The 11,812-nt window shown below is 44.6% G+C and overlaps 1 protein-coding gene and 1 long non-coding RNA gene across 3 annotated transcripts in view; both read left to right on the top strand.

The window, feature by feature from the left end:
• The first annotated feature begins 6 nt into the window (after positions 1-6).
• Positions 7-6,626, top strand: LOC148149164 (uncharacterized). The gene is made up of 2 exons (XR_015758176.1): positions 7-1,941; positions 2,083-6,626. It is a non-coding gene; the product is annotated as an uncharacterized LOC148149164 (long non-coding RNA).
• An 812-nt stretch (positions 6,627-7,438) lies between these two features.
• clcc1 (chloride channel CLIC-like 1) overlaps positions 7,439-11,812 on the top strand; it is a 54,277-nt gene continuing 49,903 nt past the window's right edge. The window contains exon 1 of one of the 2 annotated variants that reach the window (XM_087990804.1): positions 7,439-7,490. The gene's annotated coding sequence lies outside the window, so the exon portion shown is untranslated. The remainder of the gene's footprint in view (positions 7,491-11,812) is intronic. The other variant, XM_043699729.2, reaches the window with a different exon arrangement.

The following is an 11,812-nucleotide window of genomic DNA, read 5'->3' as shown; positions in this document are numbered from 1 at the left end:
AGAACAATGGTGGATATATGGGCAAACAGGAAAACATCTGTTCTCCTCGCTTGTACAGAGACACAGGAACAAACCCTAATTAAAGAGGTCAAAGTGGCCTCTGGATGGAAATAGATGCTGATAGAAGAAAAGATATGCCTAATCAATAATCTATAATAGACTGACGTCAAACACCCTTATGGGAGTCAGAGATAAGAGTTTGTCACGGACAAAACAGGATAAACAGAAGTTGTGGGATCAGTCTTAAGGAAATGAGTGACGTAAGCGAAGCAGGGAACAAACAATGGAATAAGGAAAAATATGGGGATTCAAACTGTATAAATTTCGAGAGTTTGTTGGATATAGTGTGCATTCTGTAATTACCATACCTGGTAATTAGACAAGGCATCCACCTATAGGTGTATAAATAAAAAAGAAGCTGTTATTCAGATATTTGTCTCGGACTGAAATTATTAAAGTGAGTGAGCTTTTGTTTCTCACAATTGGGGGCTCGTCCGGGATTTTCTTCCATCACCGGGGGGAGTGGCTGGCCTTGGACACTGGGAAGACGCGTCCCGTTCCCCATTGAGGAGCGGTCTCGTGTCCCGGTTTGGTCTGCTCCCTTGGGTGACTGATGTGAATCCTATAAGAGAGACATCTGAATCAGACAGTGATAGGAGCTCGATAGAAAATACGGTGACAAAAGGGGCCAGGCAACTCTGTGCACAGACCAAGGTAAGAAAATTGACTTTTAAGTATTGCCTTGGTGGCCGGGATTGAGTTTTAGTAGTTAATAAGGGACTAACGAAGGAACTCAATATGGCTTGCGCTTTGGGTTAGGAAAAAGCCTCCGGGGAAACAAAGTAAGGAAAAGGCAATGGAAATGGAGGCGGGGTCCCTTACAACATTCCTCCGGAAAGTCCTTTGGGCAGGATGTTGTGGAAATTGGCAAAATAATACTTGTGCAAGGGAGAAAGATGATTAAATATTGTTGCTTTGTATGGACTAAGGACTCCATTCTTCGTCCCGCTGTCTTCTGGCCAAAGTACAGATCGGACGAAGACTGGGTTTGTGAATATCTGAGTTTATATGTCAATGTGCGAAAGAGAGTGTGAGAGAGAGAATGTAAAGAGCTGTACAGCTGGTAGGAAGTTTAACCCTTTGTGATTTGGTTTGAGTGAACATTTGTTTGTTGGTGATTGAATGTTTGTGTTTTATTCCCTGGAGCTTGAGTTCCAGGACTGTTTTGAATCTGATTTTGTTATGGAAACTTAACATGATTTCTTTTAAGGTTAAGGATTCTATTGTGATTATGAAAAAAAAAAGGAATGATAACTCCTGTTCTTTTTACAGATCATGACTGCCTTACTATCAGTTTCTAACTAATCTCTTATCTTTACATAAAAGCGATTTATGGAGGACAGTTGAAGTTTCAGTTCAACATTAGATTGTAGTAAAAGCAAAATTCTATGGTTAATATCTGTGACCTTGGATTCAGCCATTGTTCATGCATTAGAAGTTTTTTTTTTAAAAAACTTGAGTAGACAAATTCTTTTAAGGCAAGTTCTGATTATTTTACGACCTATAGTATTGTAATTGAGCAATGATTGGTCAGGACTATTTAAGAAAACTAATTCTGGATCTAAATTAAAGGACTAAAACTGGGTAATTACAGTGAATTGCAAAATTGGGAACTGTATGCATTTTGCATTTTAACTATTAAATACTGAAGAAATGAACGTAAATATATATAAATATATTTATAAGTTAGGAACAGGCTTTGAAGGTTAGTCAAGCAGTAATTGATGAATTGGTGTTTGAAGTTATGGGGAGCTAGAAATATTGCAATATTTCTTTAAAAAAAAGAAAAAGGGGAAAAACGTAACGACTTATCCCCTTTGGGAGGTGCCCATAGGGGACAAAGAGATTGGGTTTGTAAGTGCCCCCCTCACCAGTGGGGAGGTCAGAACATTTAAAAAGGAAATGGAGGTCCTGGTTGAGGATCCGGTGGGGTTGTCTGAACAAATTGTTCAATTTTTGGGGCCCAGTCTGTATACATGGGCTGAATTAATGTCTATTTTGAATATATTATTTACTGGGGAGGAAAGGGGACTTGTACGAGGAACTGCCATTAAAATATGGGACAGGGAACACCCGATTGGAGATGGGGATGCTGGACAGGGAGAGATGAAGTTTCCCCTCAGAAACCCCCAGTGGGAAAACCAAAACCCAGAGCATAGAGAAGAAATGAGGGAATTGAAAGACCTGATTCTAAAAGGAATAAGGGAGGCAGTTCCGAAGTCACAGAATTTGATTAAAGCCTTTGAAATTAGACAGGAGAAAGATGAGACTCCCTCAGCTTTCTTGCAAAGATTAAGGGACTCAATGCGGAAATACTCTGGAATGAACCCTGAGGACCCAGTGGCACAGGGTCTTTTGAAAGTACATTTTGTGACAAAAGCATGGCCAGACATACAGAGAAAGATACAGAAGATAGAAGGATGGAGCGAAAAATCATTAGATGAATTGTTGAGAGAGGCACAGAAAGTGTTTGTAAAGAGGGAGGATGAGAGACAAAAACAGAAGGCGAAAATGATGGTAGCTACGGTTGATGAGGTAATTAAGAGGAGAATGGAACCAATAGTGAGCAACCGGAGTGGCAGGAGGCAGCATGTAGGACAGAGAGGGAGAGGGAGAGGGAGAGGACAAGGGGGAACATTTGATAGAGGGTTTGAGCGACAGGGGCAGAGATGGAAGTCGCTACAGGCAGGATGCTATTATTGTGGAAAGATAGGGCATTTTAAGCGGGAGTGTCCTGATCTACAAAGGGAAGAAAAGGCAATTCCGCTTATGAATTATGATGAAGAATAGGGGTGTCAGGGGTTCCTGCCCTCGGGGGCCCACCAGGAACCCTTGATAAACTTGAAGGTGGGACCGTGTAGGGAGGAGGTAATCTCCCTAGTAGATACGGGGCAGCACGGTCATCGTTGAATTTTAAACCAAAGAAAGTAGAAATGTTTACACGGTCAATTATTGTTTCGGGGGTGAAAGGGGAAGGATTTACTGTTCCAGTATTTGAACCTATGATGATAGAAGGTTCTAAGGATAGGATCACAGGGGAACTGCTGTATATCCCTGATATAGGAAGTAACTTACTGGGGAGAGACCTAATTATCCTTTTAGGACTGGAGATTGGAATTCAGGAAAAAGAATTAGTTGTACAACTGGCAATATTGACAGAGGATGCAGAGAGAGAGATAGACCCTATAGTATGGGCTAGAGTAGGGAATCGTGGAAAACTACAGATCCCTCCCCTTTTAATAAATTTAAAACGGAAAGGGGACGTTGTCTGTGAACGACAATATCCTATTTCCATAGAAGGTAAACGGGGACTGCAGCCAGTAATTGAGGGACTGATTAGAGATGGACTGTTGGAACCATGTATGTCTCCTTATAATACCCCAATTCTACCAGTACGGAAATCTGATGGAACTTATCGATTGGTGCCAGATTTGAGAACATTAAATCGGATAGTGCAGGTCAGGCACCCAGTAGTGCCAAACCCCTATATGTTATTAAGTAAGATCCCTCATGATCACAAATGGTTTAGTGTGATAGATTTAAAGGATGCCTTTTGGGCTTGTCCCTTGGCGGAGGAAAGATTTGGGACTATCCCCCTATGAAATCTTATTTGAATTACCTTATCTGGGAACACAGGGAGAATTGCCAATTCCCGAAACTAAAGATTTGTTTTTAAAGAAGTATATACTGGGCTTGTCCTCCTCTTTATCTTTCCTCAGAAAACAGGGTCTATTGGCACAGACTCCGCCCCTTGAATTTGCTGTTCATCCCATCCGGCCAGGAGATTGGGTCTTAATAAAATCATGGACAGAGACTAAGCTGCAGCCAGACTGGGAAGGGCCGTACCAGGCTCTTTTGACTACCGAAACGGCAATAAGGACGGCGGAAAAAGGCTGGACTCATTATACTCGGATCAAAGGGCCAGTGGACCCTCCAGTTGAGGAAGAAGTCTGGACAGCCGAATCAACGCAAGACCCGCTGAAACTCAGACTAAAGAGACTTTGAGTAATTGACTACACAGTGGCGACGCGAGCGCGGGATTATTTCTGTAAGATTGTATATTAAGCCTTTTTTGTGTTCTAGCATAATGATCAGAATACTGGGAATGCTTAGAGTTATGATGCTAGCCCTCTTGGTATTAGGATTTTGTCACATATCATTTTCATATGTATTATTAATGGTTCCTGAGTCTGATAATCCACAAGTAATAGACACTGATATATGTAGCTTAGTAAATTGTGGGAATGTAGCTAATCAGAGACAATACCGCAACTCAGAGATACATCTTAAGTCCTATGGGGATGGCCTTGGGGATGGTACCTGGTATAATGGTCTTGTCACAATACACCGGGCCCCCTTTCGACCAGCACCGATTGTCCCGATAAAAAGTGTAACCCCATATATTTAACGATAAGAAAAACCACATGGCACGGAGCGGTTTTGGGAGGTGGCACTTATGAGGTACAATTAAATGAAACATTTGGGATTGAAATGAAAGCAAATAGGAAGGAGTTTGTGGGCTGTTGTTTTCGAATTAGCATAGGACAGGGAAAAATGGGTAGAATTACTGGGTAATGAGATACAACCTTTCACCCCTCCCAATGATCCTACAGTAGTAAAAATTATAGAGGTAAAGGATTTGAAACAGACCATAGAGATAGAGACTGGGTACGGGGATGCAAATGCCTGGGTTGAATGGGTAAAGTATACTGTAAAAAGTCTGAACAAAAGCAATTGCTATGCATGTGCCTCCGGTAGGTCAGTGGCCCAGGTGGTTCCCTTTCCGCTTGGGTGGAAGCGAGACAGGAAGGGCATGAAATGTATGATAGCCCTGTATCAGGATGAGACTGCATGGAATGATAGGAATTGTACCTCCCTATCTCTGATGTTCCCTCCCTTGGAGGAGAAAGATGCAAAAGGTCCCCCCACATTTTCCGCCGCAGTTGGAAATCACACGTCATGTGTGCACAGGCGAGGTACAAGCCGGTCGAGAGATTTGGGGGAGCTGAAATTGTGTACAGAGATTAAGAATGTTACCGAAACGGAGAAGGGAGGAAACTACTCGGCATTAAAGGTTCCCCGAGCGGATCTGTGGTGGTACTGTGGAGGAAAAATATTGAGACCCACACTACCTCCGGATTGGAAAGGGATATGCGCAATTGTACAATTGGCAATTCCATTTACCCTGGCATTTGAGAAGGAAAAGATAGTAGGGAAAAAGGGAAGGGGTAAGAGATTACTGTTAGATAATTCTTTTGATGACAGGATTTATCTTGATTCGGTAGGAGTCCCTAGGGGAGTACCTGAATTCAAGGCTCGTAACGAGATTGCAGCAGGCTTTGAGTCAGCTCTCTTTTGGTGGGTAACAATTAATAAAAATGTAGATTGGATAAATTACATTTTCTATAATCAACAGCGATTTATAAATTATACAAGAGAGGCGGTTAAAGGAATATCAGAACAGCTTGATGCGACGAGTAGGATGGCATGGGAAAATAGAATAGCCCTTGATATGATTTTAGCAGAGAAAGGGGGTGTATGTGTGATGTTAGGAGGAAGCTGTTGTACCTTTATTCCTAATAACACTGCGCCTGATGGTTCAATTACTCGGGCCGTACGGGGATTGACTACCTTAGCAGAGGAACTGGCTGAGAATTCAGGAGTAGACACATCTCTCACAGGGTGGCTTGAATCCTGGTTTGGAAAATGGAAGGGGGTGGTGGTTTCTATCCTTACTTCCCTGATAGTAGTAGTCGGGGTATTGGTGGCCATTGGCTGTTGTATCGTACCCTGTATACGAGGGCTCACCCAGAGGCTGATTGAAACAGCCTTGATGAAACGAATGCCCCTGAGGGGAATCAGACAGAGGAACTTTATCAACTAAATAATAAGGAAATGAGTGAGACTAAGATGGATGAAATCTCTGAAATGATGCTTGCGAATTTTGGGAACAATGTTTAAAAAAAAGAGACAAAAATGCAGAAGATAACAGATAGTAATGAAAAGAAAAAGGGGAAATTGTGGGATATAAATGAATTAATGTTATTTCTGCAAGTATAAATTCTGATACAGAATAGGAATGAGAAAATACATATTCAGCAAAAAGAAAGGATATGTGAGCATGAGACATGAATACAGAACAATGGTGGATATATGGGCAAACAGGAAAACATCTGTTCTCCTCGCTTGTACAGAGACACAGGAACAAACCCTAATTAAAGAGGTCAAAGTGGCCTCTGGATGGAAATAGATGCTGATAGAAGAAAAGATATGCCTAATCAATAATCTATAATAGACTGACGTCAAACACCCTTATGGGAGTCAGAGATAAGAGTTTGTCACGGACAAAACAGGATAAACAGAAGTTGTGGGATCAGTCTTAAGGAAATGAGTGACGTAAGCGAAGCAGGGAACAAACAATGGAATAAGGAAAAATATGGGGATTCAAACTGTATAAATTTCGAGAGTTTGTTGGATATAGTGTGCATTCTGTAATTACCATACCTGGTAATTAGACAAGGCATCCACCTATAGGTGTATAAATAAAAAAGAAGCTGTTATTCAGATATTTGTCTCGGACTGAAATTATTAAAGTGAGTGAGCTTTTGTTTCTCACATTCTCATGAGTGTGCAAATATCTCACTTTTCCACACTGTATTCACTTCTTTGCTCATTCTCCTAGCCTGTCCAAGATCTTCTGCAGTTTGCTCTCTTTGTGTCATCTGAAAATTTAGTAACAATGCCCTCAGTTCCTTTGCTGAGATTGATAACGTACAACGTGAATAGTCATGATTTGGAGATGCCGGTGTTGGACTGGGCTGTACAAAGTTAAAAATCACACAACACCAGGTTATAGTCCAACAGGTTTAATTGCTTCCAATTAAACCTGTTGGACTATAACCTGGTGTAACGTGAATAGTCTTCTGCCTCTGTCCCTCCTTTAAATAAGGGCCATTTAGGGGTTGTGGGGTGAACAAAATGACTACTTATGAGGAGATGATAGGGTGCTGTGTAGCTTATCTGGTTTGTACCTGACCCTCCTGGTTCAAACATTAGCCATTTTTCATTCCTCTGGTACCCTGCCTAACTCCACTGATTCGGGAAAGATCGCCACCAATGCCTCTGCAATGTCCTCTGCTCGCTCCTTCAGGGCTCTCTCAGCTTCCCCAGCCTTTTCTTCTTAGTGACGGCCACTGCACCCACCTCCGCCCCCTGACTCTCTCCAACTTCTGGTTATCTTTCAGATCTCCACCCTCTGCAGGTTCGGCCTGGTCTTTGCTGAGTGGATTGAGGGGGAAGGAGACAACGACAAGGACTACAACTCCCAGCATGCACAGGCTGCCGGAAATGACGTCGTCGGCAACGGTTTCCGCGGCTCGAGCTGGTCGCTCGTGGTCAGAGGTGGGGGTGGAGCCAGGAGCCGAGGGAAGGTACAGTACAAGGCCCGGAGGTTTATGGCGTCGGTATTCAGTAACCTTCCGTGTGTGTTCAATGAACACTTGTTAGAATAATGTGCTTGAGTCTGTAGCTCAGCAAGAAGGAACGGCGACTGGAAATAGACAGGGCGGTGGGAGGATCTTGTGGCGCTGTGGTAGTGACCCTCCCTTGGAGCCCAGGAGGCAGGGGTTCAGGGCCCCTCTGAATTATTTAGAGCCGTGCGGTGACTCCTGCACATCTTTGTCAGCGGCTGTGAAAATAACCGCAGTCCACAATTTCCGCCAGGCGCCTGAGTGCTGAAGGTTTGCGTTTAGACAGGCAGCATCAGGAGGTGGCGAAGTCAACGTTTCAGGTGTAACCCTTCTTCATGACTTTGGAGGGGGGAGGGAGGTCACCTATCCCTTCCTCATTATCTCATCCCCATTACCTACAGCTCCCCTTACACCCCCCACCCCCGTCCTGAAGAAGGGTTACACTTGAAATGTTGACATCTCCACCTCCTGATGTTGCCTGGCTTGTTGTGTTCTTCTAGACTCCTGGCTGTCTAACTTGGATTCCAGAGTCCCTAGGTTTTTTTTTAAATCTTGAATGGTGGTTTGCATTTAGTAAGTTGTGGATGCAAAATTCTGCGAGTGTGATATGACAAAGTGAGAGCTGTGTGGTCTCGCACACAGGATTGCTAGCATACCTGAATTCCAGCAGTTAGCGGAACTTGTGCTAGTGCAGGCTTTTAATGATACACCTGTGCTGTAAATCAAGATGATGTTTTGTTTCCCACCTCAGTCAAAGCAAAATGCTCAGAGAGACAGTATAGTTTTACCTCCTTCATCTTTATTCCGGGCCTGGGAGGGAGGGAGATCGATTGCCTATGTGCAGAGGGATGTAAGTTCTCAGTCTTCTCTGGAGCAGCAGTTTTTTTACAGGGAGGAGTATCCATATAAGGTGACATACATATTGATTGGGTGACATTTCAATCAGTGAGTGTCAACAGTGAAGATTAATTGTCCTTAACCTTGTTAACTGGCTTCACATAATGAATACTTTTCCCTTTTGTTAATTGACGTTACATAATGAATGCTTCCAATATTGTTAAATGGCTCCACATAATGAATACTTTTCCACCTTGTTAACCCATTACCCTTGCCTCCAATACATCATTGTTAACTGTAAGTTCTTATCTAATCTGAGGAGAAAGTGAGGTCTGCAGATGCTGGAGATCAGAGCTGAAAATGTGTTGCTGGAAAAGCGCAGCAGGTCAGGCAGCATCCAGGGAACAGGAGAATCGATGTTTCGGGCATAAGCCCTTCTTCAGGAATGAGGAATGTTTGTCCAGCACGCTAAGATAAAAGGTAGGGAGGAGGGACTTGGGGGAGGGGCGTCGGAAATGTGATAGGTGGAAAGAGGTCAAGGTGAGGGTGATAGGTCAGACTGGGGTGGAGGCGGAGAGGTCGGGAAGAAGATTGCAGGTTAGGAAGGCGGTGCTGAATTCGATGGATTAGACTGAGACAAGGTGGGGGGAGGGGAAATGAGGAAACTGGTGAAATCCGAGTTCATCCCTTGTGGTTGGAGGGTTCCTAGGCGGAAGATGAGGTGCTCTTCCTCCAACCGTCGTTTTGTTGTGGTCTGGCGATGGAGGAGTCCAAAGACCTGCATATCCTTGGTGGAGTGGGAGGGGGAATTGAAATGTTGAGCCACAGGGTGGTTGGGTTGGTTGGTCCGGGTGTCCCAGAGGTGTTCTCTGAAACGCTCCGCAAGTAGCCGGCCTGTCTCCCCAATATAGAGGAGGCCACATCGGGTGCAGAGGATGCAATAGATGATGTGTGTGGAGGTGCAGGTGAATCTGTGGCGGATATGGAAGTTTCCTTTGGGGCCTTGGAGGGAGGTGAGAGGGGAGGTGTGGGTGCAAGTCTTGCACCTCCTGCGGTTGCAGGGGAAGGTGCCGGGAGTGGAGGTTGGGTTGGTGGAGGGTGTGGACCTGATGAGGGAGTCACGGAGGGAGTGGTCTTTACGGAATACTGATAGGGGAGGGGAGGGAAATATATCCTTGGTGGTGGGGTCCGTTTGGAGGTGGCGGAAATGACGGCGGATGATGCGCTGAACATGGAGATTGGTGGGGTGGTAGGTGAGGACCAGTGGGGTTCTGTCCTGGTGGCGGTTGAAGGGGCGGGTCTCAAGGGCGGGGGAGCGGGAAGTGGAAGAGATGCGGTGGAGGGCATCGTCGACCACGTTGGGGGGGAAATTGCGGTCCTTGAAGAAGGAGGCCATCTGGGTTATGCGTTTTTGGAACTGGTCCTCCTGGGAGCAGATGCGGCGGAGTCGAAGGAATTGGGAGAATGGGATGGAGTTTTTACAGGGGGCAGGATGGGAGGAGGTGTAGTCCAGGTAGCTGTGGGAGTCGGTCAGACCACAACAAAACGACGGTTGGAGGAAGAGCGCCTCATCTTCCGCCTAGGAACCCTCCAACCACAAGGGATGAACTCGGATTTCACCAGTTTCCTCATTTCTCCTCCCCCCACCTTGTCTCAGTCTAATCCATCGAATTCAGCACCGCCTTCCTAACCTGCAATCTTCTTCCCGACCTCTCCGCCCCCACCCCAGTCTGACCTATCACCCTCACCTTGACCTCTTTCCACCTATCACATTTCCGACGCCCCTCCCCCAAGTCCCTCCTCCCTACTTTTTATCTTAGCCTGCTGGACAAACATTCCTCATTCCTGAGGAAGGGCTTATGCCCGAAACGTCGATTCTCCTGTTCCCTGGATGCTGTCTTATCTAATTTGAGTCATGCTCAGCTGAACCTCTTGTTTCACGAAACTCAAAACTTAACTCTTTTCCCGACCTGCTCATACCCTATACACATTATCAATGCAATCGCTGCTATTTTGTTAAATATGGTAACTGCTTAAAATACTCAATTACAAATCAATAATTCAGAAACAGACCACAGTCAAATTATTAATATGATGCCATCAGCACTCAAGCTTGCATGATGTCTTCACCATTTCATCAAGGATCTGGTTTGGCTATAAAGCTGTACAGCACAGAAACAGACCCTTCGGTCCAACTCGTCCATGCTAACCAGATATCCTAAATTAATCTAGTCTCATTTACCAGCACTTGGCCCATACCCCTTTAAATCCTTCCTATTCATATGCCCATCCAGATGTCTTCTAAATGTTGTAACTGTACCAGCCTCCATAACTATTTCTGGCAGCTTATTCCATACACGCGCCACCCTCTCTGTGGAAAGGTTGCCCCTTGGATCCTTTTTAAATCTTTCCCCTCTCACCATAAACATATGCCCTCTAGTTCTGAACTCCCCACCCCGTGGAAAATACCTTGTCTATTTACCCTCTCAATGCCCCTCATGATTTTATAAACCTCTATAAGGTCACCCCTCCGCCTCCGACGTCCAGAGAAAACAGCCCTAGCCTGTTCAACCTCTCCCTATAGCTCAAATCCTCCAACCCTGGCAACATTCTTGTAAATCTTTTCTGAATCCTTTCAAGTTTCACAACATCGTTCGATAGGTAGTAGACCAGAATTGCATGCAATATTCCAACAGTGGCCTAACCAATGTCTTGTACGCCCACAACATGACCCCCAACTCCTATACTCAGTGCTCTGACCAATAAAGGAAAGCTACCAAATGCAGACTTCACTATCCTATCTACGTATGACTCCACTTTCAAGGCGCAATGAACCTGCACTCCAAGGTCTCTTTGTTCAACAACACTCCCTAGGACCTTACCATTAAGTGTATAAGTCCTGCCCTGATTTGCCTTACCAAATGCAGCACCTAGCATTTATCTAAATTAAACTCCATCTGCCACCCATTGGCCCTACTGATCAAGATCTCGCTGTACTCCGAGGTAACCTTTTCTGTGCACTAGAGCTCCATTTCTGGCTCTGAGGTAACCTTTGCTGGTAAATACACCTCCAATTTTGCTGTTATCTGCAAACTTACTATACCTCCTATGTTCACATCCAAACCATTTATATAAATGATGAAAAGCAGTGGACCCAGCACCGATCCTGTGGCACACCACCTATCACAGGCCTCCAGTCTGAAAAGCAACCCTCCACCACTACTGTCTGTCTTTTACCGTCGAGCCAGTTCTGTATCCAAATGGCTAGTTCTCCCTGTATTCCACGTGATCTAACCTTGCTAACCAATCTACCATGATGAAACTTTTCAAACACCTTACTGAAGTCCATATGGATCACGTCCATCACTCTGTCCTTATCAATCCTCTTTGTTACTTCTTCAAAGAGTCATAGAAATGTACAGCACGGAAACAGACCCTTCGCTCCA

This window comes from Chiloscyllium plagiosum, unplaced genomic scaffold (genome assembly GCF_037043375.1).
Source record: "Chiloscyllium plagiosum isolate Xiang-an unplaced genomic scaffold, Cpla_swu_hap1 HiC_scaffold_9, whole genome shotgun sequence".
In the NCBI taxonomy this organism is placed as follows: domain Eukaryota; kingdom Metazoa; phylum Chordata; class Chondrichthyes; order Orectolobiformes; family Hemiscylliidae; genus Chiloscyllium; species Chiloscyllium plagiosum.
The sequence above is the reverse complement of the archived record's forward strand: the minus strand, read 5'-3'. Positions and strand labels throughout refer to the sequence as shown.